Source organism: Kogia breviceps, chromosome 10, assembly GCF_026419965.1.
Source record: "Kogia breviceps isolate mKogBre1 chromosome 10, mKogBre1 haplotype 1, whole genome shotgun sequence".
Classification (NCBI taxonomy): domain Eukaryota; kingdom Metazoa; phylum Chordata; class Mammalia; order Artiodactyla; family Physeteridae; genus Kogia; species Kogia breviceps.
Genome location: NC_081319.1, coordinates 93,886,588 through 93,913,533, shown reverse-complemented (window position 1 = coordinate 93,913,533; position 26,946 = coordinate 93,886,588). Strand labels below are relative to the sequence as shown.

At 41.9% G+C, this 26,946-nt stretch overlaps 1 protein-coding gene across 20 annotated transcripts in view; it reads right to left on the bottom strand.

Moving 5' to 3' along the window:
- Positions 1-26,946, bottom strand: part of KIF13A (kinesin family member 13A) — a 212,761-nt gene that overhangs the window by 129,364 nt on the left and 56,451 nt on the right. The gene's annotated exons all lie outside the window — the stretch shown is intronic.

Here is a 26,946-nt window from a genome sequence, read left to right as displayed (position 1 = left end):
CAAGTTACATCCTTCCTTATCACCAACAACACACGCATTTTTTTTTTTTTTTTGCGGTACGCGGGCCTCTCACTGCTGTGGCCTCTCCCGTTGCGGAGCACAGGCTCCGGACGCGCAGGCTCAGCGGCCATGGCTCACGGGCCCAGCCGCTCCGCGGCACGTGGGATCTTCCCGGACCGGGGCACGAACCCGCGTCCCCTGCATTGGCAGGCGGACTCTCAACCACTACGCCACCAGGGAAGCCCGATGTGGTTATTCTTAATCAACCTCCAATATCATCAATTCAGAAACTGCAAAATTATTGTTAAATAGAAATGGGGGACTTTTTCCAGTGGCTTCAATCCTTCTTCACAGGGAAAAGAATCATGAGAATAAGAAATGGATTTTCCAGGGCAGAGGGCATGGAAACCAAAAGGTACAGGCAAAACCAGCATGGTGCTCTTTCTCCATCATTGTGTCTAACACTCCCCACAGAACTCTGAGGGCCCCAAATAAAACCCAGAGCTCCGAATCAAGGAAAGAAACTCCATGGATTCCACAGTCAGGTAGGTAACTCTAACCTTTAAATCTAGGGAAAGAAAATCATGACATTTCTTATAATGATGAAGATAAAAAATTATCTTCTTGAAATTCCATAAATTGGCTAAAAATTAATGAGTCCTTATGTTAAGACCCCAGGAAGGCACAATAGGAATGTGATTTTTGTCTTCAGGTTTTAGAGAGAAACTTTCTAGAAAAACTGGTATCTCTGGCTGCTATTAAGCAAGTCTCAACATTCTGTGCGTCTGTCCTTTAAAACAAGATAAACATTTATAGATGTTGTTATAAAATTGCATCAGTGTTTTTAATTCTAAGGAAGCCCGGGGTCTTTGTGCATAAAACTTGAGGTTTCTGCCAAGAAAATGTCCTTAAGTGGAACAACTGCTCTAGAAGACATCTGTTCTGAGCAGGTAAGAACAATGATAAAAACCTCATGCACAGTACTTTTGACAATGCCTTCTCTTATTTAAAAGCCATTTAAATCACGGCTTTATTTAACAGGGTAAAGAAAAGCCACTTGACTTGGCTTGCGGTAAGGCAACCATATGAAACAGCATGGGCCAAATTAATAAAATAAATGCTTCGCGTTTAGGCTACAATGAACCAAGTAATCTAATGGGGGTAGCACATGCTAACAGAAACCCCAGGGATTTCTCCAGGGTTCTCACGCGCTTCAGGACTGTACCATAACCCTCACCAGTGGCACAGAACAAGTCCTGGTTTGTAGACAGTAGTACACTGACCTCCTTCGCTGTCCAATAATAGAGTTATCATTTCCTTATTGATATTTCAATACAGTTTTCTTTATTCCTATCAGGAAACCAGTCCTATTTCAACATTTTAAGTACTTTGTAAGTATATCCCTCTCTCTTAGAAAGATAGCACATAACATGGGAATGCCAATGTAGTTCTGCTACCTTCTTTCGTGTTTCTAAGGATGGCTTGTTAAGAATAAAGTGAGACTGGGATGCATGGGAGAGAGGCAAGCCACTAAGCGAAACTGCCACTACCCGAATTACTCATCGCTTAGTGTAGAACAAGGATCCTGGCTATAGAAGGAAAAGTAGGTCATTTAGTTTATCACAACTGTACTTCATTAACTGGTAAACAAACATTTCTTGAGGTTTGAATTAGGTGATAAGCAACTAAGTTATCCTAATTCAGAACCATAGTTTACTGCCCCAATCCCCAGAGGTTATATATCATTTTGGGGGGCCTGTGAAGAAAAAATTTTCCAACATGAGTAATACTGATACTACAACCAAATACAGCATGCTATCCTTTGGGAAAAAAACAACTAATGTGATATTGCAATGTAAAGATTAAAATTCTCACATATGTATCTATGAAAGAAAATTAATAATATAAAAATCTATCAGGAACATAGTCAATATTAAATACTTTTTTTCTAAGTTACAGCCTTTGTTGATTATATCAATAAAGTCTTAACAACAAAGAGTTCCGTCTAACTCTGTTAGGTCCAGCCTATTGCTGATACCTGCGTGGCTCACTTAGAGAGAGAGGCGATATTCCTGGCTAACAAACATCCAATGAACTACAAAGAACTTTCCTTTGCAAAACACCAAAGCTTCCTTCCTCTCCAAGGACAAGCAAGTTGATGGATCTCTGCAAGGTCACCCACACTGTGTGCATTTCTCACACAACTCATGTAATTTCCATGCCTTTCACCCCCTTCTGCCCGATAGAATTTTCTCCTCTCCAACATCCAGCTCAAAGCTCCACTCTCTCAATTCCTCATCAATTGTTTGAGAGCACCTTGGCCTTCACTACCTCTGATACCCCAGGATTCCTATGGTCAACAAAACAACTTAACACTCATGAGCACACATAAAGTCCTGTAGCCTTCAGTGATTCTGTCTGAATTGGAATCTCGTGTATCCTCAAGACCTAAACCCCTTGAAGGCAGAGGCTATGCCACATGCTACTTGCATGATCTCAGTCCCCAATGCCACATATTTATGTAGAACTGAAATCATTATAAGAACTCAGAAGTAATTTTTTACATTAATGGGTTAAACATAATCTAGATGTGAGGATTTTCTTCCACCACCAGCTCAATCCCACAATTCCAAAATTTGGGGGCAAGATTTTTTTTTTTTTTTTTTTTTTTTTGGCCATGCCACGTGACTTGTGGGATCTTAGTTCCCCAACCAGGGATCGAACCTGGGAATTTCCACGGGGGCAAGTTTGCTTGCATTTAATAGCAGAGAAGATGTCAAGGATTGTCAGAAAATGTAGACTGTTTCCAATGTCTTACTTTAAAATAATTATTTCTCTAGATCAGCATTCATACAGAGAAGTTCGATGGGATGCGAACAAGGGTCAAGCCCTCAGAACCTTCGGAGGTCAACTCGGTTCAGAAATGCAGGTTCAGTTTGGTGAGACGAGAGGAGACACACACACATGGAAAAGGGGCTGTAAAGATAAGCTGGATCTATATCGGGCCAAGTCTTGAAATGAGCCGTCAGTACTTAATTTAGTAGATAGTACAAACCTGAAAAGTTTAACAAGAGTGTGAAATAAATAAGGCAGTATAAACAGCATATTACAACGACAGCAATCCTATATAGCTGTCGTTCTTTCCTCACACCTCACACTGAAAGATTTCTGGGACAAGGAGTCTTTTGTCCATTATTTACAGCCTGTTGACTACAGTGAGCTACTTACAAGTTAGATGGCCAAAGACCCTGATGTCCACAAGCCCTAACCCCAGTCAGTGCTTCAGGAGACATGAATGATCAGTGACTTCTTCTAAAACAGAAAGTTCTCTTCCATGTGTTAATGATGTCATTGATTGACGGTTGGAAACTGCCACAACCTCCATCAGAAAGATATAGAGCTAAGTGACATTTGACTCCTGGAGATTACTCTAAGGACATATACTTTATAAAGCCCTTGATTTTCACTTCCCACTTGGAGAGCTAAACACTGGGTCACAACAGAGTCCAAGTAATCCTGTTAACCAGCAAGCGTTTAATGAGTACCGATTCCTACACTGCATATCAGAGGTGCTTTGAGGGACATTAGAGGAATGAGGCATGATCTCTGACCTCAAGAAGCTTAACACCTTGTAACAGAGACGGACACATACGTGAATAACTAATATCAAGTGGGCTGTGATGAGTGTCAAAGCACAGACAGAAACAAAGAGCTATATTCAGTCAACAAATATTTAAACACATACTGTGTGCTACTTTGTTGAGGTACAAAAATAAATTAGACATGCTGCCTTTCAGACAACAATAAATGGAACTTATACACATTCTGTGATGTGCAGAGACGCCCCAAAGAGGGAAAGATGAACTGGGAAAGAAGAGAAGTTGCTCAGAGAGGGAAATCTAGAAGGCTGAATAGAGGCACCCAGCTGACAGGTTGAAGAAACGTCATCCCAATAGGGAGAACCGCGTGTGCAAAAAGCATCGGAGTACACAGCTCGCTTGAGGACCAGAGCATCGTAGGACTGTTCTGTCACCGAGCTCAGTAGTTTGTCCACAGAAAGAGACAGTGGGACACAGGATGATACAGGGTTGGGATTTGGTTGGATAGGTAGGTATAAAGGTTCATCTTTGATGACAGTTGATTAACTTCAGTTTGAAGATGAGTTTATATACTTGTATACCAACAAATGAACATATTCATACATTTAAAACATATAACAAGCACTTCTATGAGTTATAAAAAGCAGATGGGGTTACATATTTTGAAGAGCCTCTCAAACCAACCACAAGAAGAATGCAAATGCCAAAAGCATTAAATTCCATGACAAAGCCTGGTTTTAAAACCTTAAAAAAGAGGTAATAGAGTCAGCAGGTCATAAAGCTTATATGAAGCTACAGCAAAATTTTCTGAAGCTGATTCTTTTTTTTTTTAACTTTTGACTTTATACTGGAGTATAGCCGATTAACAACGTTGTGATTTTTGAGGTGCGCAGCAAAGCGACTCGGCCATGCATATACATGTACCCATTCTCCCCCAGACTCCCCTCCCATCCAGGCTGCCCCATAGCACTTCGCAGAGTTCCCTGGGCTATACAATAGGTCTTTGTTGGTTATCCTTTTTTAAATAGGAAGCTGATTCATTTAAGGGGAAATGTTACCAACCAGAGCAGACTTTTAACACCAATATATCTGGTTTGCTTGGAAGAGTATGTCCTCTGGAATCTACTGGGTTTAAGGTATGTTTAATACTGCCTTCCTCCTAACCTCCTATTTTCTAGAAGACTTTGATTTTTCTACCTATGAATATTTCTGACGGTGGTGCTTCACAAGAACTCAAATCCCTGTGGCTGGACAGAGGCTGATACAGTCCAACGGGAATAACCAATAGAGCACAGGCTGGGTCGAGAAGGAAGTCAAGTCAGGAGGAGGATGACAGGCTGGGAGAAAACAGCAAGCAAGAAGAAACTCGTGGTCTGGATAAAGTGAAAGAGCAAAGATGGTGTAGTGGTAGCAGGAGAAGATGTTGCAGTCAATGACTGAGGTGTAATGTTTCAGAACGGTAAACTCCGAGCTGGTCACAGCAGTATGTCTGTGAAATGGAATGGACGATCATCACTTTAATTCATAACTAACACTTACGGAGCTCTAACTATATTTTTCTGTTAGTCCTACCTGATTTTACTCATTTAATGTATTTGATAACCCTATGAAGTTCCCTTTATTATTTTTTTTGAGATGAAAAATACTGGGTGTAAGGAACAGAGATGGCGTGACTTACTCAAAGTCACGCAGTGAACTGGCAGCAGTGCCATGATTCAAGCCCAGGCCGTCTCTGGCTGTAGAGCCCCCTCCCCTCCCCCCCCACTCATAACAGCTACCGTATATTGCCTCTTTTGAGTCTAGAAGATTTTCGTGAAAGCCCTTTGAGCCTAGGCTAGGGTCCTGGAGAGCAATGTATGCGAACGTTCAATGACGCGGCTCATCTGTGTCCACGTGGGTCATCCACGTGCTTAACGGTATCAATTAGCTCTGTGTCGAGGTCCTTCAGGAACGTGTAGGAGAATCTCAAAGGAGGAATGGCTTTTACACGCGAGAGGAATGGCTGCTCCATGGCAGTGTAGAGTCAGAAGAAGGTGGCAAACTACCACCTTCCCCGGGGGAGCAGAAAATGAGCACCCCTGGAGAGGGCTATGAATAAAGCCACCAAAACGTGCATACAGATGTGCTGGGAGCAAACGTCAGGCAGAGAAGAGCAGAAACAAAGTTGGAGAGTACCGGGTAGGCTCAGGGAGCAGCAGGTACGCAGAGGGGATTGAGAACAATCGAGTAGAAATAATAGACAGCAACCAAAGCACAGAGGGCACCGAGTGCCACTCAGACTTTGACTTCTCCCAGAAGCGACTGTTACGGATGAATATTGTGCAATGAATGAATATTGTACACTCATTGTGCAATGAGTGTAACATGGCCAGATGTGTTTTAAGAGGGTGTGATCGAGGCCACACCAACTACACAGTCAGCAGTGAGATGTACTGGTGACCCTCTACTTGGCAACGACCGCAGCCTGTGTGGTGTGTAAGTTGGCATAGAGGCAAAGGCAAGAGAAAAAGTAGGATGGAAAGGAGAGAGCAAACAGTTGATTTGAAGGAAGATTCTGTAAAATGTGCTGACTGACGTGCCCTACCACCTGACCTCCCCGCTCTACATCCGCGGGGACGGAACCACCGCTGCGTCGTGTGGAATGACTTCTTATGGTCCTTCCGTTGCAGACATTGGAGCCGCCCTGATGAGATGAATGAAGGAACAAATGGCTTCAACTATCTTCATATTTTATGTGTTGTTGAGTTTAAAAATCCCAAATGCATCTGCAATTTAAAAACCCAATCATCCCAATATTCCTTCAGTGTGAACTACTTCTTTTAAAAATTTACCACTCCATTTAACTTGCTCTCATTTTCAATAAAACTCAAAAAGAAAAACTGAACTAAACTGACACCAGAGTGGAAAGACTTGTGGCTTAATTTTGGTGTTGGGGGGTATATTTTGGACTGCATCTTTCTGGCATAACTACATTTGGCTGGAATTTCTGCAAGAAGTAAGACAGGATAGTGGTGAAGATTTAAGGATTTGGAGCCAAACAACTCTGGCTCTGCCATCAGCTAGTCATGTTGACTTGGGGCACATTTATGTAAACCCTCTGAGCCTCAGTTCCTGTGTTTATAAAATGGGGAAAGAAGGGGAGTTCCCTGGTTGCCTAGTGGTTAGGGTTTGGTGCTTTCACTGTGGAGGTCCGGGTTCGATTCCTGGTTGGGGAACCATCCTGCATGCCATGCAGCGTGGCCAAAATACAAAAAATAAATAAAAATAAATTTAAAAAAATAAAATAAGGCTAGAAAAGCACCCCTTCAGGACCACACTCAGTGGCCAGGATAATGCTACACACCACTGGTGCATAGTTATTGTTCAATAAATGTTACATGCTATTGTTGGTGCTACAACAAACAGCCCTCCTGGACAGTGAATGCAAAATGTTAACATAGCTCCAACTAATTTTATCTAGGAAAAAGTTACTGGGAGCTGAAGAACAAGAGCACTTTCTTTTGGCAATAGAGAAAAGTTATGTTCATAAAAATGAAGAGAAACATGATGTTTAAAATACGCTCTTCAGACAAGGACAGCTGAATGTCGACCATTGTTGGAACGCCGCCAACGGATATATGGATGGTCTTATACTCTTTAAAAAAAGTTCAAGATGTTCAAAATGTTTTCAGAAATGAGTTTTAGAGGAAAAAAAGAATACACGAGCATGAAAGTGAATACAAAATATTCTGAGTCTCAAGTGTCCTTGCTGGGAAGACAGGAATGACTGAGGGGGTCAGCAGCAATGAGGACCACCTGGGAGCAACAGAGAGGCAGCCCAGGACTGGCAGGAGACCCCAGGCCCAGAAAGGTGCCCTGCATTCTTTTTCCCTCAGTGATGGCATACCTTAAATGGATGTATAATAGTAAAACCTTGAGGGAAAAAAACACTCACTATGTTGTCAATGACACAGTGATTTCTGGCTATGACAGCACTTCTAAAACAGGGTTTTTCTCCCATAAGGAAAAAAAAAAAGGTTTTTAAGAAAACACGTATGATAAAGGAAGGAAAAGAATAGAGAGAAAAAACAAACCTTGGAAATAATTAGATAAACATATATGAAGTTGAACACCCTTATAAGAACTAAACTAGGATATTAATTTTTTTTTAGCAAAGAGCCAAGGTCAGCTGCATAATGGACAACACTTGAGCATACATCATCGGGCGGGTCTCACCTGACATCTGGCCCCATGCACTGCTATACCCATGACAGCCGACAAAGTGACCACAGGGATAATGATTTAATTTTAAAGGTAGCCTTTATTTTAAAATGACCTAGTATTTTTAAATTTGTCATTTATTTTCTCAGTATGAAGCTGAAGAATCTAGAAGTACTATTTCAGGACTTGGAAAGCTGGCATTAAAAAAGGTCAGGGCAGGAATAAAGACGCAGATGTAGAAAATGGACTTGAGGACGCGGGGAGGGGGAAGGGGAAGCTGGGACGAAGTGAGAGAGTGGCACTGACATATATACACTACTAAGTGTAAGACAGATAGCTAGTGGGAAGCAGCCGCATAGCACAGGGAGATAAGCTTGGTGCTTTGTGAGCACCTAGAGGGGTGGGATAGGGAGGGTGGGAGGGAGACGCAAGAGGGAGGAGATATGGGGATATATATATATATATGCATACAGCTGATTCACTTTGTTATACAGCAGAAACTAACACAACATTGTAAAGCAATTATACTCCAATAAAGATATTAAAGAAAAAAAAAAAAAAAGGTCAGGGGTCAGCATTAGAAACAGAACCCAAAGGAGCAAACAGTTTTTGGCCCTTTCCCAAAATAAGACCTTGAATTTTCAGCTGAGTACCAAAGCACAGAACTGCATTACCAAAGTAAGATATGCCCTATAGGCCACGAAGAACATTTATAGTTTGAAAGCTTCACTACTGTAGTCCACTGAAATGAACAGCGAGACAAGGTGATTTAAAAAAAAAAAAAAAAACAAAGTGCCGTTTTGTTAGTCTTTGTCAAAAACATTTTCTGCTATCATCAAAAAGAACACAATTAAAAAATGCTGGCAAAGGTGTGGAGAAAAGGGAACCCTCCAACACTGTTGGTGGGAATTAAACTGGTGCAGTCACTGTGGAAAACAGTATGGAGGTTCCTCAAAAAACTAAAAATAGTACTACCTTATAACCCAGCAATTCCACTCCTGGGTATATGTCTGAAAAAAAACAAAACCACTAATTCGGAAAGATACATGCACCCCAATGTTTATGGCAGCATTATTTACAATTGCCAAGATAAGGAAGCAACCTAAGTGACCATCAACAGACGAATGGATAAAGAAGATGTGGTGCTATATATATATATATATGATGAACTGCTACTCAGCCATAAAAAAGAATGAAATGTTGCCATTTGCAACAACATGGATGGACTTGGAGGGTATTATGCTGAGTGAAGTAAGTCAGACAGAGAAAGACAAATACTGTATGATATCACTTATATGTGGAATCTAAAAAATAAACAAACTAGCGAATATAACTAAAAAGAAACAGAGTCACAGATATAGAGAACAAACTAGTGGTTACCAGTGGGGAGAGGGAAAAAGCGGGGAGGGGCAAGAGAGGGGGAGGGAGTAAGAGGTACAAACTACTCTGTATAAAATAAATACGCTACAAGGATATATTTTACAACACAGCGAATATAGCCAATATTTTGTAACAACTATAAATGAAACACAACCTCTAAAAATTGTGAAACACTATGTTGTACACCTGAAATTTATATAATATTATACATCAACTAAACCTCAACTTTAAAAACCTGCATTTAAAAAATATATGAATAGCAGTAATAAAAATTTTTTAATTACAAAAATATTTTTCTGCAATAAAGATGTATCAACTTTATTATAGAAGCAAGAAACTTCTAAAATAAAGTGAATAAGAGCAAAGTCTTAGAATTCCCACTAGAGGTTTTCTAATCACTTCAAGTTTTATAAATTAATTTTATTATTTTACAACTCTGATGATCCTCCAAAAATGTTCTAGGGTTGTAAGAATGTATAAATATAATACAATAAAATTCCATTTTTTAAAATCGTCATTTTTTTTCTGCACAGATATACAATCTCTCTGCCACCCAGCAAGACTCAAGTTTTAAAGACATAGGCCATACCATCTCCACTGACTAGGCAGGGAGACACAGTGATGACCATCTACTTGAAACTGACTGAAGCCCTCTTGGTGTGCATCAAATGGCTTGCAAATAATTTGTATTCAGTGAGCGCTGGTTAAAGGACCCAATCAGCCAATCAGTGAGTTACCAATCTCTCCTAATATCAGGTTTATTCTACTATGTGATTAAAAATCTTCCAACAAACAAAAGCCCAGGACCAGATGGCTTCACAGGCGAATTCTATCAAACATTTAGAGAAGAGCTAACACCTATCCTTCTTAAACTCTTCCAAAATATAGCAGAGGGAGGAAAACTCCCAAACTCATTCTACGAGACCACCATCACTCTGATACCAAAACCAGACAAAATGTCACAAAGAAAGAAAACTACAGAGCAGTATCACTGATGAACATAGATGCAAAAATCCTCAACCAAATACTAGCAAACAGAATCCAATAGCACATTAAAAGGATCATACACTATGATCAAGTGGGGTTTATCCCAGGAATGCAAGGATTCTTCAATATACGCAAATCAATCAACGTGATACACCGTATTAACAAACTGAAGGAGAAAAACCATATGATCATCTCAACAGCAGCAGAGAAAGATTTCAACAAAATTCAATGCCCATTTACAATAAAATCCTCCAGAAAGCAGGCATAGAGGGAACTTACCTCAACATAATAAAGGCCATATATGACAAACCCACAGCCAACATTGTCCTCAATGGTGAAGAACTGAAACCATTTCCACTAAGAATAGGAATAAGACAAGGTTGCCAACTCTCACCACTATTATTCAACATAGTTTTGGAAATTTTAGTCACAGCAATCAGAGAAGAAAAGGAAATAAAAGGAATACAAATTGGAAAAGAAGTAAAGCTGTCACTGTTTGCAGATGACATGATACTATACCTAGAGAATTCTAAAGATGCTACCAGAAAACTAAACAGCAGGATACAAAATTAATGCACATAAATCTCTTGCATTCCTATACACTAATGATGAAAAATCTGAAAGAGAAATTAAGAAAACACTCCCATTTACCACTGCAACAAAAAGAATAAAATATCTAGGTATAAACCTACCTAAGGAGACAAAAGACCTGTATGCAGAAAATTATAAGACACTGATGAAAGAAATTAAAGATGAAACAAATAGATGGAGAGATAGTCCATGTTCTTGGATTGGAAGCAACATTGTGAAAATGACTCTACTACCCAAAGCAATCTACAGATTCAATGCAATCCCTATCAAACTACCACTGGCATTTTTCACAGAACTAGAACAAAAAATTTCACAATTTGTATGGAAACACCAAAGACCCCAAATAGGCAAAGCAATCTTGAGAACGAAAAACGGAGCTGAAGGAATCAGGCTCCCTGACTTCAGACTATACTACAAAGCTACAGTATCAAGACAGTCTGGTACTGGCACAAAAACAGAAATATAGATCAATGGAACAGTATAGAAAGCCCAGAGATAAACCCACGCACACATGGTCACCTTATCTTTGATAAAGGAGGCAAGAATATACAGTGGAGAAAAGACAGCCTCTTCAATAAGTGGTAATGGGAAAACTGGACAGCTAGATGTGAAAGAATGAAATTAGAACACTCCCTAACACCATACACAAAAATAAACTCAAAATGGATTAAAGACCTAAATGTAAGGCCAGACACCATCAAACTCTTAGAGGAAAACATAGGCAGAACACTTTATGACATGGATCACAGCAAGATCCTTTCTGACCCACCTCCTAGAGAAATGGAAATAAAAACAAAAGTCAACAAATGGGACCTAATGAAACTTAAAAGCTTTTGCACAGCAAAGGAAACCATAAACAAGATGAAAAGCCAACCCTCAGAATTGGAGAAAATATTTGCAAATGAAGCAACTGACAAAGGATTAATCTCCAAAACATACAATCAACTCATGCAGCTGAATATCAAAAAAACAAACAACCCAGGGCTTCCCTGGTGGCGCAGTGGTTGAGAATCCGCCTGCCGATGCAGGGGACACAGGTTCGTGCCCCGGTCCGGGAAGATCCCACGTGCCACGGAGCGGCTGGGCCCGTGAGCCATGGCCGCTAGGCCTGCGCGTCCGGAGCCTGTGCTCCGCAACGGGAGAGGCCACAACAGTGAGAGGCCCGCATACCGCAAAAAAAAAAAAAAAAAAAAAAAAAAAAAAAAACCCAATCCAAAAATGGGCAGAAGACCTAAATAGACATTTCTCCAAAGAAGATATACAGATTGCTAACAAACACATGAAAGAATGTTCAACATCATTAATCATTAGAGAAATGCAAATCAATACTACAATGAGATATCATCTCACACTGGTCAGAATGGCCACCATCAAAACATCTACAAACAATAAATGCTGGAGAGGGTGTGGAGAAAAGGGAATCCTCTTGCACTGTTGGTGGGAATGTAAATTGATACAGCCACTATGGAGAACAGTACGGAGGTTCCTGAAAAAACTAAAAATAGAACTACGATACAAACCAGCAATCCCACTACTGGGCATATACCCTGAGAAAACCATAATTCAAAAAGAGTCATGTACCAAAATGTTCATTGCAGCTCTATTTACGATAGCCAGGACATGGAAGCAACCTAACTGTTCATCAACAGATGAATGGATAAAGAAGATGTGGCACATATATACAATGGAATATTACTCAGCCATTAGAAAGGAACGAAACTGAGTTATTTGTAGTGAGGTGGATGGACCTAGAGACTGTCATACAGAGTGAAGTAAGTCAGAAAGAGGAAAACAAATACTGTATGCTAACATATATATATGGAATCTTAAAAAAAAAGAAAAAAGAAATGGTCTGAAGAACCTAGGGGCAAGAAGGGAATAAAGATGCAGACCTACTAGAGAATGGACTTGAGGATACAGGGACGGGCAAGTGTAAGCTGGGACAAAGTGAGAGAGTGGCATGGACATATATACACTACCAAACGTAGCTAGTGTGAATGAGCCACATAGCACAGGGAGATCAGCTAGGTGGTTTGTGACCACCTAGAGGGGTGGGATAGGGAGGGTGGGAGGGAGGGAGCTGCAAGAGGGAAGAGATATGGGGACATATGTATATGTATAACTGATTCACTTCGTTATCAAGCAGAAACTAACACACCATTGTAAAGCAATTATACTCTAATAAAGGTGTTTAAAAAAAAAAAAAAGAGAGAGAGAGAGAGAGCCAGTCCAGCATCGTGGCTAAGAGCAGGGATGCAGAAACCAGACTGCGGGGGTTCTGTTCTTGCCTCGACCACTTTCTAGTAATGGAATGCTCCCACTTTCAGCTGTTTATTTTACCTATAATCTCCTTCTTTCCATCTGCCATAGAAACAGCTGTGGTGCTGACGCCAGATGCTTGTGGACTTTGAGAGCCTGCAGGACTCACCTCCCTGAGGGCTGTGAGGTCAAGACACGCTGACTCAGCAGCCCACTTGGGCTGTAAGACGTCTGTGCAGAGCCATTAAACTTCAAAGTCTCACTGAGTTGAATCATGAAGGCAGGAAAATTACAACTCAACCTTCATTGAGGACGGCAAACTAGGAACAGTTTGATTCTAGAGCCCAGGTATATCTAAAAACATTCAAGGCAGGACCCATGGATCAATATTAAATTATATCCAACCACAGCACTAAAAAGAAATGACCTGTCAAGCCAGGAAAACACATGGAGGAAACTTAAATGCATATTACTAAGTGAAAGAAGCCAACCTGAAAAGGCTCCATACTGTATAATTTCAACTATATGACATTCTGGAAAAGGCAAAACTATGGACACAGTAAAAAGATGGGTAGGTGCCTGAGTCTGGGAGGATGGGAAGGGATGAATAGGTAGAGCACAGAGGATTTTTTAGGGCAATGAAAACATCCTGTATGGTACAACAATGGATATATGTCATTTGTCCAAATACATACAATGTACAACAGCACGAGTGAACCCTACCTAATGTAAACTACGGAGTTTGGGCGATTATGATGTGTCAGTGCAGTGTAGGTTGATCAACTGTAACAAATGTACTGTTCTAGTGCAGGATGTTGATCATGGGGGAGGCTATGTATGAGTAGAGGCAGTGGGTATATCGGAAATCTCTACCTTCCGCTCAGTTTTGCTGGGAACCTCAAATGGCTCTAATGGAAGTTTTTATTAAAAGATTTTTTTAAGCTAAGCAAAAAATAAACTCTCTCAAAAAACAAAACAAAACAAAAGACAAAATAATACCACTTAACCACACTCCACATGTAATCTCCCTCCAATGCCGGTCACCATCCCAGAGCAGAATCGACCACAGGCAAGTCTGAGACCAATTCATGAAAGTTTAGGATTATTAACACAAGGCTATAATCATACTACCGACTCTCTGAGGGCAGCTGCTGCTTTCCTGTGTTATATGTATTATGCCCACACCACTGAACAGCATTTTCTTTGCACGTACTATTTACATGGTTAAAAAAAACAAATCTTTTACCCACTAGGCAAACTCACACATGAACCCAGTGAAGACCATTACGACGGAATTTTTGAGAATTAAATGTTCTCCTCCAAACTTTAAAAAAAAAAACCTCATTATTTGTGGAAGATGTTTAGAGATTCCAGACAACAAGTAAATTAAGTGAAGACCGTGTCTTTAGTCTACATGAGCGTGCGAGATACAAACAAGAAGCGTTAAGGTTCACAGATCCTCCTGATAGAACTCTGAGAATTATCAGTAAAGGAGCGATAGTAGTACTGCATTCACAACTTACTTCTCTCCTTCAGAAGGCATCAAGAAAAAAGGGGGAAATCTGTTATACTAAACTCATCATCTCATTTGGAGCAAGTCATTAATAAAGCCATTATTACTAATCCAGTTCTTGAATGGGTCAGATCAACCTCAAATAGAAAGACAAAACGCTCCACAGCTGGACACAGGACCCATCCCCTTACAGAGCTGCCACTGGGCCCAGCGATGCTGTCCCCAAGGCCCCCAGAGACTGATTCCAGAGCACTTTCCTTCTGTATTTTACTCTATGAGAAGGAGGGAGAACAAGGAGGGTAATGATGTTATTGAGCATATTCTGGCCATTACACGATTCTTGACACCTTATCTTATTCACTCAATCCTCCCCACCACAAGAGGTGGACTTTATTAGCCCCATTTCTCAGATGAGTAAACAGCCTACAAGACTAAGCAAATGGTAAAACTAGGATTAGGATCTTTTTGGTGTATTCCTTTAACTCCACATCTAACCTTGCAACCAGAATGATCTTTTGAAAATAAATTTCCTACCATTCTCCTGGTTTAATACCCTGCAATAACTCCCTGTGGCACTTGGGATGTCAACAAATTCCTTAATGTCCTCTATAGGATTTGGCCTCTGTTCACCTTTCCCACCTTCCGTCTTCTCCTTTCTAACCACCGTAAACTCATAAAACTCTTCTCTGACTCAGAGCCACCACCCATGCTGCTCTGCCAGGAATGTCCTCTCCCCTGGTTCTTTTTCATACTAGACAAGACTGCCACCTCCCCAGAGAGGCCTTCCCTGACTGCCCCATCTTGAACTCCCTTTCTGTTCACTATCAGTTTTCCTCATGGCACCCATCATACTTTGTCAGTGTTGTGCTTTATTGTCTGTCTTGTCCACTTAAAGCTGAGCTACACCGGGACTGCGCCCGGGTCTGCTTTGCTCATGACCACCTACCCCACACCTGGCACTTGATAAGCACTTGGCCTGGTCACAGACACCTGTCTCTTCCCACTCTGAGTGCCCCCCAGGCAGAGGCTGGGTCACAATCGTCCCGGCTCTGTCCTGTCCAGTTTGCACAGTGCTTGCTACACAGGACAGAATACATGTTTACTGAAGAAACAAACACACGCATAAAATACAATCTCAGAACTACATCCCAAAAGAACGCAGATATCCCACACAGTCATTTATGATGGTCATACTCGAAAGGAAGTCTATTTTTATACAAGTAACTGGGTACCTTTATTTTACTACTGCAGAAAAGTGACTGCTTTGTTTTGGTTAATGACTGATTTGAAAGTCCTCTTAATAAGGATATGTTTACTGGCTTATTTATTGGATTACTCGACAGCTCTTAGAGTTGCAGGCATTGATTCTGGGTGTCAGTGGGCACGTGGGTCAGATAAACTGGCTGGACTGCACGTTCTCTGGGGTCGCTTTCCTAAAGGTGAGAGGCGCCCCCCAAAGAAAGCATCCGCATCCCAGGGCGCCTGCGCAGAAGCTCCCCTCTGCCTGGGGTGCCCTCCCTCCGCACGGCCTGCTCCCCTCGGGGAAGCCTTCTTTAACTCTCGAGTTCGTGCTGCTGCCGCCGGCATCACCTCACCTAGGCTGCCTCATGTTACTCGGCTCTTTTCCTCACAGTACCTTTCACCACTTTAAACCATCTCCTTTACCTGGTTACTTATCTACAGACCTTCTCCCCTGGATCTAACAGTTGTAAGATCCATGGAAATAAGGACTTCCCTCTATCTTGTTCCTAGTGCCTAGAACATTGTCAGGCACCAGATTAATAAATATCTGTTAAGTGAATTATGGATATATGAAGTCCGTGGCTCTCATCACTAGGTTACTAGTACCATTTGAGACAACGTGATGTTTCCCTGAGTAACTCCACTCTTTGAGGTTTGTCTGAAAACCAATCAAATACATATGCAGTGTTATGTTTTTACAAATGCTTTATTAGGGGAAATTTCAAACGCATACAAATGCAGAGGGAATAGTATAATACAGCATCACGCAACCTCACACCACATCCATCGTATAACGAGAGACTACAATGAACCCGTCCTCAACAAGTATCCGTACATGGCCAGCCTTGTGCAGATAAGGAATAGCTAATGCTCCTGAGATAAGGCTATTAGAGAATTTCAAAAGTTATATTAATGTCCGAGCCAAGGTGGATTCATATTCAGTTTGGGGAAGCAAACAAGTAGATTATAAACTTCCAAAGGGCTCATCTAGGTTTTACACGGATCTAAGGATAGGAAGCACTCCTTTCCCCAAGGACCTCAGTCCTCCTGTATCCAGATGAAAGCCTATGAGCACCAGAAAGAGATGTTCGACAGCCCCAAGGGGTCAGCCACACCTCTACTCCTGCTGGAGAGGACTAGGCGCTCATTCTGGAGCTGCTGTACGCACGCCCATTCGACCTGCTCTGCTGTCTACTCTTCCAGCACCCAGCAGGCAGGACAGCCACCATCCAAGGCTAAGAAGGGAGGTGGCAGCAGGATTGGCCTCCTGACAACCCAACACTGTGACAAGAGATGGGAAGCTCAGAGCAACCCAAGCTCCTTTCATCACACGGACAATGATAGCTGCTCGCGATCACGTCCAGTCACCGCTGGCCTCTGCTTAAGACAGAGGGGAAAACAGAGCAAAATGGTTAAGGTCTGGCATTTGAAGGAATAAGTAAGTGTCAGTTATCTGGAAATTTTACTTATATTAAAGTACTTATGGGTGGGAAAATCTAAGCAGCAGGGAGAGCTGAAAATTTTTTTTATCAGAATAAGAAATATTTTAGATAAGGATTATAGCCAATTTTCAGTTATTCAGAATTGAGCTTCTCTGGGCTTCCCTGGTGGCACAGTGCTTAAGAATCCACCTGCCAGGGCTTCCCTCGTGGCGCAGTGGTTGAGAATCCGCCTGCCAATGCAGGGGACACGGGTTCGTGCCCCGGTCTGGGAAGATCCCACATGCCGCGGAGCAGCTGGGCCCGTGAGCCATGGCCGCTGAGCCTGTGCGTCCGGAGCCTATGCTCTGCAATGGGAGAGGCCACAACAGTGAGAGGCCCGCATACCACAAAAAAAAAAAAAGAATCCACCTGCCGATGCAGGGGACACGGGTTCTATCCCTGGTCTGGGAAGATCCCACATGCCGCGGAGCAACTAAGCCCGTGAGCCACAACTACTGAGCCTGCGCTCTAGAGCCCACAAGCCACAACTACTGAGGCCTGCGCGCCTAGAGCCCGTGCTCTGCATCAAGAGAAGCCACCACGATGAGGAGCCCGCAAACCGCAACGAAGAGTAGCCCCAGCTCACCACAACTAGAGAAAGCCTGCGCACAGCAACGAAGACCCAACGCAGCCATAAATAAATAAACAAACAAACAAACAAACAAATAAAATGTATAAGAATTGAGCTGGCTTCTCTGCTTTTGGTTTTAGTATTTTGGTAGAAGAGGTATAATTAGATGCAGTTTTCATTTCAGTCTCCATCTCTTTTATATGTTCAAGGCCAAGAGAACATAGAACAGTAAACAACAGAAGAAAACGTACTCCTGACAAGGCCCAAAATAAAATCTATATAATGTGCCAAATCGGCAGACCTTGTACCTGTCATAAAACAAGTCTTTTAAAAAAAGATAACTCAGTGTCCTTTGCATCATCATCTTCACTTCTCACCAAAAAGGAAGGGAGGGAGGGAGGGAGGGAGGGAGGGAGGGAGGGAGGAAGGTAGAAAACTTTTTTGTTTACAATCATTGGGAAGATCAACCATTTTCATCAGTGTTTTCATACACGAAATCTTTCTTTGCCTGGAGACATTTACAAAAAGATAATTTTGGTTTGGGCCCTTTTTGTTATTCTGCTACTTCCATAGAATATAATTCCGAGGGCAATGAATATCCATTAAAAGCTGAGTATTCTTCTCTCAATTTACAAAACTCCTTCTTTGCCCTACTCTTATTCACTCACACACACACACACACACTTGATCGTTTGGCCTATGTATTCTAAATCGAAAGTGAACTGAAAATAATAAGTTTGCCCTTAAAGGTTCACATCCTCCCTCAAGACATATGGACATATCTTAAGGCACTAGGAGATTCCACTGCAATCCTGAGATCTAGGTAAAAGAAGCCAACGTAAACGACGGAAAATATATTAATGATGCCTTCTTTCCCAAAGAGTATTCAGGGGCGGATTATTACTGCGAGATACACTAAGAGGGGGGATTCTATAATCAGACATGTTTTTGAACTCCCGTCTCTACCAGCTCCCCATTTAAATATTCACAAAGCACAACAGTGTATTGAAGGCTCTGAGAACTCCTGTAGCAAAGAAACTGATTTAACTTTATTTTACTGCAGAATTACTTTTCCCTATGTGGCAACCGTTAATATAAGTTCAGGAGAACACACTTCAAGGAAAGCTGAACAAATCTCAAGTAACAAAACCCAGTTAATATAGAATAACACACTCACAGGCTCCACTTTATGAAAGAGGAAAAACCTACTCACTTATTCTGAGACCTACCTTCAAAAGTGTCATAAGACCGTAACGATGACACCTGTAACCCCTTAGAACAATCTTTCCAGAAAATGTTCCTAAATTTGAAAATAAATATAACCTGCTGAGCTTTTTATTAGAGCTTCCACAGAGGTATCTGAAACTAAACAATGGGAGTGCCCCTAAAGTGGCTCCCTCGGTAGGGGGCACAATGGAACAGAACACCTGCCAATTCCAGAGGAGAAACAGGGTGGGGAGGGGAGGGGAAGGGAGGAGGATGCCCTTGGAAAGCCGAGCACAGGAAGAAGAGCGTGTCTCAGTATCTTCCTGTGCTCTGAAGACCAGCCTGCTTCTAGCTAGAGCGTCTGGGTTTCTAGCTGTCCCTCCACCTCCACAAAAGATCAGCCCTTAAAGGAAGTGTGGTTTTCACAGGGAAAGACTCATACGCAAGATCCTGCAGAAATGGGGCTGTGATTCCAGACCTAGGAGAATCAGGTCAAGAACTAACAACCCCTGGAGAAGGCAAAACAAGTCCATTCTCTAGAAGGTCTCCAGAAATGAGGACAGTCAGTATTCCCACAAATGAAAGCAAACCACTTGGAAATTCCCAACATAGACTCAGGGAATTTGACCAGAAAGGGGCCAAACTCTGAAGCTTTAGGTGGCAAGTTGACTTGCTAAATTTGGGGTCCATATTGCTTTCCAAATACCAACAAAGAAACAAACCTGGAGAATGGAAAAAGACATGGTGGCGATCCACACGATACAATCCTTAATAGCAGTACAAGAACATGAACTACAGTTATTAATACTACACATCAATGTGGATGAATCTCAAAAACATAAATGCTGAGAGAAAGAAGCAAGTCCCCAAATAATATATTGAGTATGGTTCCATTTCTATAAAGTTCCCCGATAAGGGCAAAACTAAACAAAATATTGTTTGGGGATGCACAGTTAAACATAAAACTGTTTTTAAAAATAAGAAAGAAAAAAGCTAAGGGATATAATGAACACAAAAATCAGGAAAGTGAGGTTATTTTGAAAGCAATACTGCCTTCCATCCACTCTCCTTTTCTTAAGCACAGGTAATCTGTTTCTTCAGCTGAATGGAGAGTATGTGGGTGTTCAATTTTATTATTATTAGTCTTTATGTATGTTTTATACACTTTTGTATATATGGTATATTTCAAAATTTAAAAAGAAAAAAGAAAAAACAGTGCCTCTCCTTAAGTCTTACAAACAAATTTTTTTAAAAAAATAAAGTGTCCGGAGTTCCGGCAGAGAGCGCGGAGAGAAGCGGATCGCGGCCTTCTAGCCCGGGGCCCTCCAGGCCCTGCGGCCTCCGGTCGGCAGGTGAACTGAGGGGCCCCGGGACAGGCTCAGGCTGTGTCTTGCTGAGCCCCAGAGCCCTCGCCGCAGCCACCCGCTGGCAGGGCCCGAGCCTGGAAGCAGCAACGAACTGCCCCCCCCACGCCCCCACCTCCGCGACCTAATGGCGGCGGCCCCTCGGAGCCCGGAGCCCGCCCACCGCCGGGTCTCTTGACCCCACGCTGCAGCGGTCAGGCGAAGCCTCCCGCAGGCCACCAAGAACGTGGCGCCTTTGGGCGTCGGGCGTGGCAGGGCGAGAAGAATGGCGGCCACTGGAACGCCGCGGAGGGCCCGGGGAACGGGGGTCTAGGTGGACGCCAGCTCAGCCACCCTTAGGCCTTGGAGCCCGCGCGGATCCGGGACCTGAGGGGACCTCTCTGTCCCAGTTGGACGAGACCTCACCTCGTCCGGACAACGACGGGCAAAGGCCTTAACGGGCCCGGAAGGTGAGCGGAGCCCCGGTCGACGACGGGTGGAACGTTAGCGGGTCATCCGGCGGTGGGTCGTCGTTCTACCAAGACCTCGATGTCGGAAGATAGAAATGGTAGAATCACGTACCACGTGCGGCCAATAGGAAGTGCCCGCCACCCTGTGGGAAGATTTACTGGCCGTTTATAGAAGGCCTGTGTATAGAATATGAAAAAGCTGCTCTCAACTTCCCCCCCAACCTTTCGAAAGAAAACTTTTCGCTACATGTAGGTCTTCTAGATGTGAAGAGGTTGCCGACGTATGATAGAGTTAAAGTCACATGTCTTGTAAATGCCCATTTGTTTCTTTAAAAAAAAAAAACCGTATAAAAGAAATGTCTTCTGGAAATGACTTTTCGAAATGGAGCTGTTTGACCGCCTCTAGTAGAGGCGACATCAGGAGCCACAGAGGTCCACGTTTGTCCAGTGGCTTAGAGGACGTGGAGTGGAAGGCGTTGAGGAGGAAGAAAAGAAGGTTCTGTGCCAGACTGGTCACAGTTAGAAGACGTTTGCATATTAGAACCTTGGTTTTGTGTGTGCATTTTACTCCTTACTACTGTATATGTAGTGGACAATAAGTCCTTTTTTGAAATATCTAGTCTTTCTAGATGTTCTAAAGTGCCTGATATACGTTCAAAGTAGAGGTAGTAAAAAGACATTTTGTAAAAAAAAAAAAAAGTGGATGAATCGGGAGACTTCTATTTGGAGAGACTCATCAACCATGATAAGGTCAAGAATGGCCCTGGAACTCAACTGGTCTTTGCAATTAAAACAGGAAATTCCATGACATCTTCCTTGTTCCAGAGACTTGGAGGCTGCCAGACGCGAGCTCCTGCATTTTTTTGGTAGCTGACAGTCTAGGTTTTTTTCATGCTTGTGGAAAGACAGTATACAGTGATTAGGAGTGACCCTCCTCACACAATTACTGCATTAATGGACACAAATTTTCAAATGAACCACTTAGACAAATGACAAGGGACAGCAAAAAGGCAGCAGACCCAAATCCTGCACGAGCTGCACTTGAAGGTTCACATAAGAGCTCTTTAACCCTTTCCCAACTTCCCCTGATTCTCCAGTCACCTTTTACCAACATCGCAGCTAGGAATATGCCAGCAGTCTTCGTGTCTGATCTCAGGTGGCAGGGAAGCCCAAACTCTCAAAAATCTTTCCCTAAGAGTCATCTAGCAGCGCAGCCCCAAGAGGACAGCAACCGGTATGTACACAGTAAGCTCGTCAGCTCAGCCGTGTGTCATCCTGTAATAGCTTCTGCACCTACTTCAATAGCTAATACGTGGAGTTGCTCAAAAATCTTTCACTTCAGTAAGTCAGAAAGAGAAGGAAAAATACCATATGATATCACTTATATGTGCAATCTAAAATATGACACAAATGAATCCATCTATGAAACAGAAACAGACTCACGGACATAGAGAACGGACTGGTGGTTGCCAAGGGGGAGAGGGTTGGGGGAGGGATGGCGTGGGAGATTGGGGTGAGCAGATGTCAGCTTTTATATATAGACTGGATAAACAACAAGGTCCTACTGTAGAGCACAGAGAAGCATATTCAATATCCTATGATAAACCATAATGGAAAAGAATATTTTAAAAAAGAATGTATATATATTTATATATATATATATATATGTATAACTGAATCACTTTGCTGTACAGCAGAAATTAACACATTGCAAATCAACTATACTTCAATTTAAAAAAATCTTTTACTCCAAAATAAGATTCCAGAATTTAAAAATTAATTCTATTTAAAACTTTTGGGAAAAAAAACACCCATGATCACGGAATAAATATTTGTTAAAACTGAAAGATACCATAGTGAGCAGATTATATTTCCAGTTACATAATATTTGAGATATTAACATGCTTAGAAAAGTCACATCCGTAGGTTCCAGCAGGACCTGTATTTGATTTGGAATATTTTCCTGCCATTAGCTACAGTGCTTGTTAGAGCTGCTTACAACAGACATTTTAGGGGTTTTCTGCACAACTTCCAGTCTTGGACTTGAAATAAGTTATGCTATGTGCCCACAGGACGCTCTCCATGCTGTTAATTTACATTTTAATGTGTTAGTGCGCCTTGTTCTCCTTTTGTCTGATTTAAACGTTTACATTTCTTCTTGGATTAATCGATAAAAGTACTTTTATAAATAAACTGCAGATTTTTTTAGTCACTCGAGTAATAGGACTTGGCAGGTGAAATGAAAAGTCTATAAGCAATAAACACATTTCTACAAAGAGGACAGACTCTCTTAAATAAAGCTTGCATTTAGGATGGACTAAATGTTCTTTCTTTGCCCAAAGAAAAAATGGGTCTCCCTTACAGAGAGTAGAACAAGGACAAAGAGTTAGAGGAAGGACAGCACTGTGAGCTGAGAAGCTGTGGATCAGAAAGGGCAAAAAGCCAGAGAAAAAGCAATCTTCAAAGAAGACTGTTAAGCTGCGAAGTCTCCCACATGTAGATGGAAATACACTTACTATAATTATTATGTTCCACGCACAATTTCTTTCTCTTGTTGCTGGTTGCAGGTGGGTATGAAATGAACACTGGGCTGGTTCAGAAGTGACAGCAACAGATGCCTATAAAACATGGGTTACCTGACCTCCCCTACACCTTATGATGTACAATAGCTAAGACAGGAGATAGATTTGGATACACTCTTTAAGAAGGTGTTTGTCTTTACACAGGATCTCCATATTAGAATCAAATCCAATTCACCCCTCCCTCTAAATGTGCTTTCCAAAAGAAAAAACAAATCAACAAATACTTCAAATCCATCCGTCAGGTACCTGGGAGGAGAAGATTCAAGGTGGAGGGACTGAGAAGAGCAAAAACCCTGAGGCAAGTGTGTGCCTGGGGACCGAGATGTTAAGAGGTCTCCTTCAGGACAAGAGCAGAGTCTTCTTGCCTGGGCCAGCCTCCCCTGGATTATCACCAGGAGAAATCTTGGTGTTAATCCTTCTAAGAGAAATCTTGCTCTCTTATCTCAGAACCCAGTGATCATGAAAGTAGGTAATTATCTATACTCAGATTGTTTATTGTGGTGAAATATGCATAACATACCACTTATCGTTTTAACTTAAATTTTCAGCGTGCTCATGAACTGATGTGAGGTGTGCGGGTAAGAGAGGAACCAATGAGAAAGCCAACTGTTCAAGAGGAAGACTGGAATCACCTTCTACTACTAAAACAGTTAAGACTGAGAAGAGCGAGTTTGGGGGGGGGGGGAATCAGAAGTTTGGTTTTAAACATGCTAACTTTGAGAGGCCAATTAGACATCTAAGTGGAGAAGGCAAATAGGCAGTCTGCATGCACAAGAGGTCAGAATAAAGATGACGCTTAAAGCTACATACCTGGATGACATTATATTCTATCTTGTGTAGATGGTTTTTCCATCACTTTAAAGAGACAGCTGCACGACAGAAAGCAGAACACTTCCCATGCACTGAACTTAGGAGAGCACATAAACAACACATCCCTGTGAGTAAGGGCAGATTGTCCCTAGTGTGTGCATATGTGCCCACTGCATTCAAGTGACGTTCTTCACCTCAACGCTTAATTAAGAAATCGGTTCAATTAACTGCAGTCATTCACGGAGAGTGGCCATGAGAATGATGACAAAGACAGTGTTATCTCTTAGAAGGGAAAAGGGACACTTAGTAAAACAGACACTTAGCTGTCAGTTTGCTCTGGAAATTACTTACTTAAAACAAAGAGAATATTTGGATAGGACAGAGGCAAATCAGAAGGAAAACTGTTTGGTAGTATAAATAGTGACATTTACTAAAGATGTCAGTTATTTCTACCCTGCCCCTAACCCAACTCTTATGAGAATCTGCTGTGCCCATAGCACCGCAGAGGCAAGCATACCGATGACATTCTCAGGTTACCGGCTCATCTTACAGTGAAGATGTCCAACAAACGTGTAATGGAAGTGGTCATTACATCCAAGTATCTATTAATTCTGAAAAGAAAAGCACTGTTTATCTTTTGTTAAAATATAAGCCTGCCAAGAAATTCAGTTCTTATAATGTTCCATGAGTTCCTAAATGTATCTATCTCCTTGTGTATTTGAGGACACATTTAGACGGTTTTCCTGGGATTCGAAACAAAGCTTAGCTAGCTGCTTCTTGACTAGACAATAACCCCAATTCCACACTCACTGAGAAAGCAGAGGCCTAATAAGCAGGAGATTGAAACTTTCTTTGATGGAAAAATTACTTATAATTTAGGTGTGTAATAGCTGGAGAATGCTTAAGTAAAATCAGGTATATGCAGATGAAGACTACCTTATAGTCAGATCTGAAAGTGGTGCCTTAAAATGTAATCAGGGTCCAGCGATTCCACTTCTGGGTATTTCCCCAAAAGAACTGAAAGTAGGGACCCCAAAAGATATTTGTATATCCATGTGCATAGCAGCATTATTAGCAACAGCCAAAATACGGAAACAACCCAAATGTCCATCAACAGATGAATGGATAAACAAAATGAGATATATACACACAGGAAATATTATTCAGCCTTAAGGAGGAAATTCTGATGCATGCTACAACATGGGTGAACCTTGACGGCATTACGCTAAGTGAAATAAACCAAAAACAAAAAGACAAATATTGAAAGATTCTACATTTTTGAGGGACTAAGAATACTTAAATTCACACAGACATAAAGGAGACTAGAGGTACCAGGAGCTAGGAGAAGGAGTAATGGGGAGTTACTGTTTAATGGGTACTAAGCTCCTGTTTGGGATGATGAAAAAGTTCTGAAAATAATGATGGTTGCACAACACCATGAATGTACCTATCACCGCACTGAGAATAGTTAAATGATAAATGGTATGTTATGTATATTTCACCACAATAAACAATCTGCGTCTAGATAATTCCCTACTTTCATAATCACTGAGTTCAGAGACAGATAAAAAAGCAAGATTTCTCCTAGAAGGAACAGGGTGGTGATAATCCAGGGGAGGCTGGCCCAGGCCAGAAGACTCTCGGTATCAACAAGCAAGCAGTGTGCGTCCCAGCGGCGCTGGAGTCCCAGCAGCGCTGGAGCCCCAGCCCCCAAACACCCCGGGGGCAGATGCTGTCGAGGAGTGACAACACTTTTCATAATCAGCAGCCGGGTCATATGTGAAAGTCAGACTTTAAAGAGAAAAGCCATTCAGAATCGTCCTATTAGGTATACTAGGTGAAAGTGCAGGCTGTGAGAAAATACAATATATGAAAGCTGTAAATCTCCTGCCAAAGTTGAGGTTTCTACTTCCCAGGCTGGTTTAAGTATGAAAATAAACCAAGATCAGGGAGCGACTGAGCTGGGCCAACTCACCTCACTCTCAGGCTTGGCAAAATACGGTTTGATGAACCAAAATGAACACCACTCAGGTATATATTATATGCTTCTCTACAGCTTGGGTATTTCATGTAAACATACTCTTGGAGTTTCATTTTTTTAAACTGAAGTATAGTTGCTGTAAAGTATTATAGAAGTTACAAGTGTACAATATAGTGATCCGCAATGTTTAAAGGTCTCCATTTGTAGTTATTATAAAATATCGGCTATATTCCCTGTGCTGTACAATAGATGCGTGTAGGCTATTTTATACATAATAGTTTGTACCTCTTAATCCCCCATACCGCCCGCCCCTCCCCACCTTGGAGTTTCTTATTCTTCAAAATGTTTGAAGGATTCCAAACCAGTCTTGGATGAAGTTCAAAGGAATCTTTTCACACCAGTCAGCATAGATAACAGGAATCAGGATGCTCTTAGGAAGCCTGGGGTGGTGGTGACAGTAGGTCCAGGTAGCTAAAAACCTGGGGATTTGGTGAAACAAATTAGAACCTGGCAACACCAGTTTGCTTGCTACATCAGAGGCCACCCCCAAAAGACACTTTGGGAAACAGAGGCCACAATAGGTTCTACTTCACTGACCACAAAGGAAAAGACAGTTCAGAGTTCATTCTATTCTGCTATATACAATCATCCCTTGGTATCCTTGGGGGATTGGTTCCAGGATCCCCTACAGATACAGGAATCTGCAGATGCTCAAGTCCGTTATATAAAAT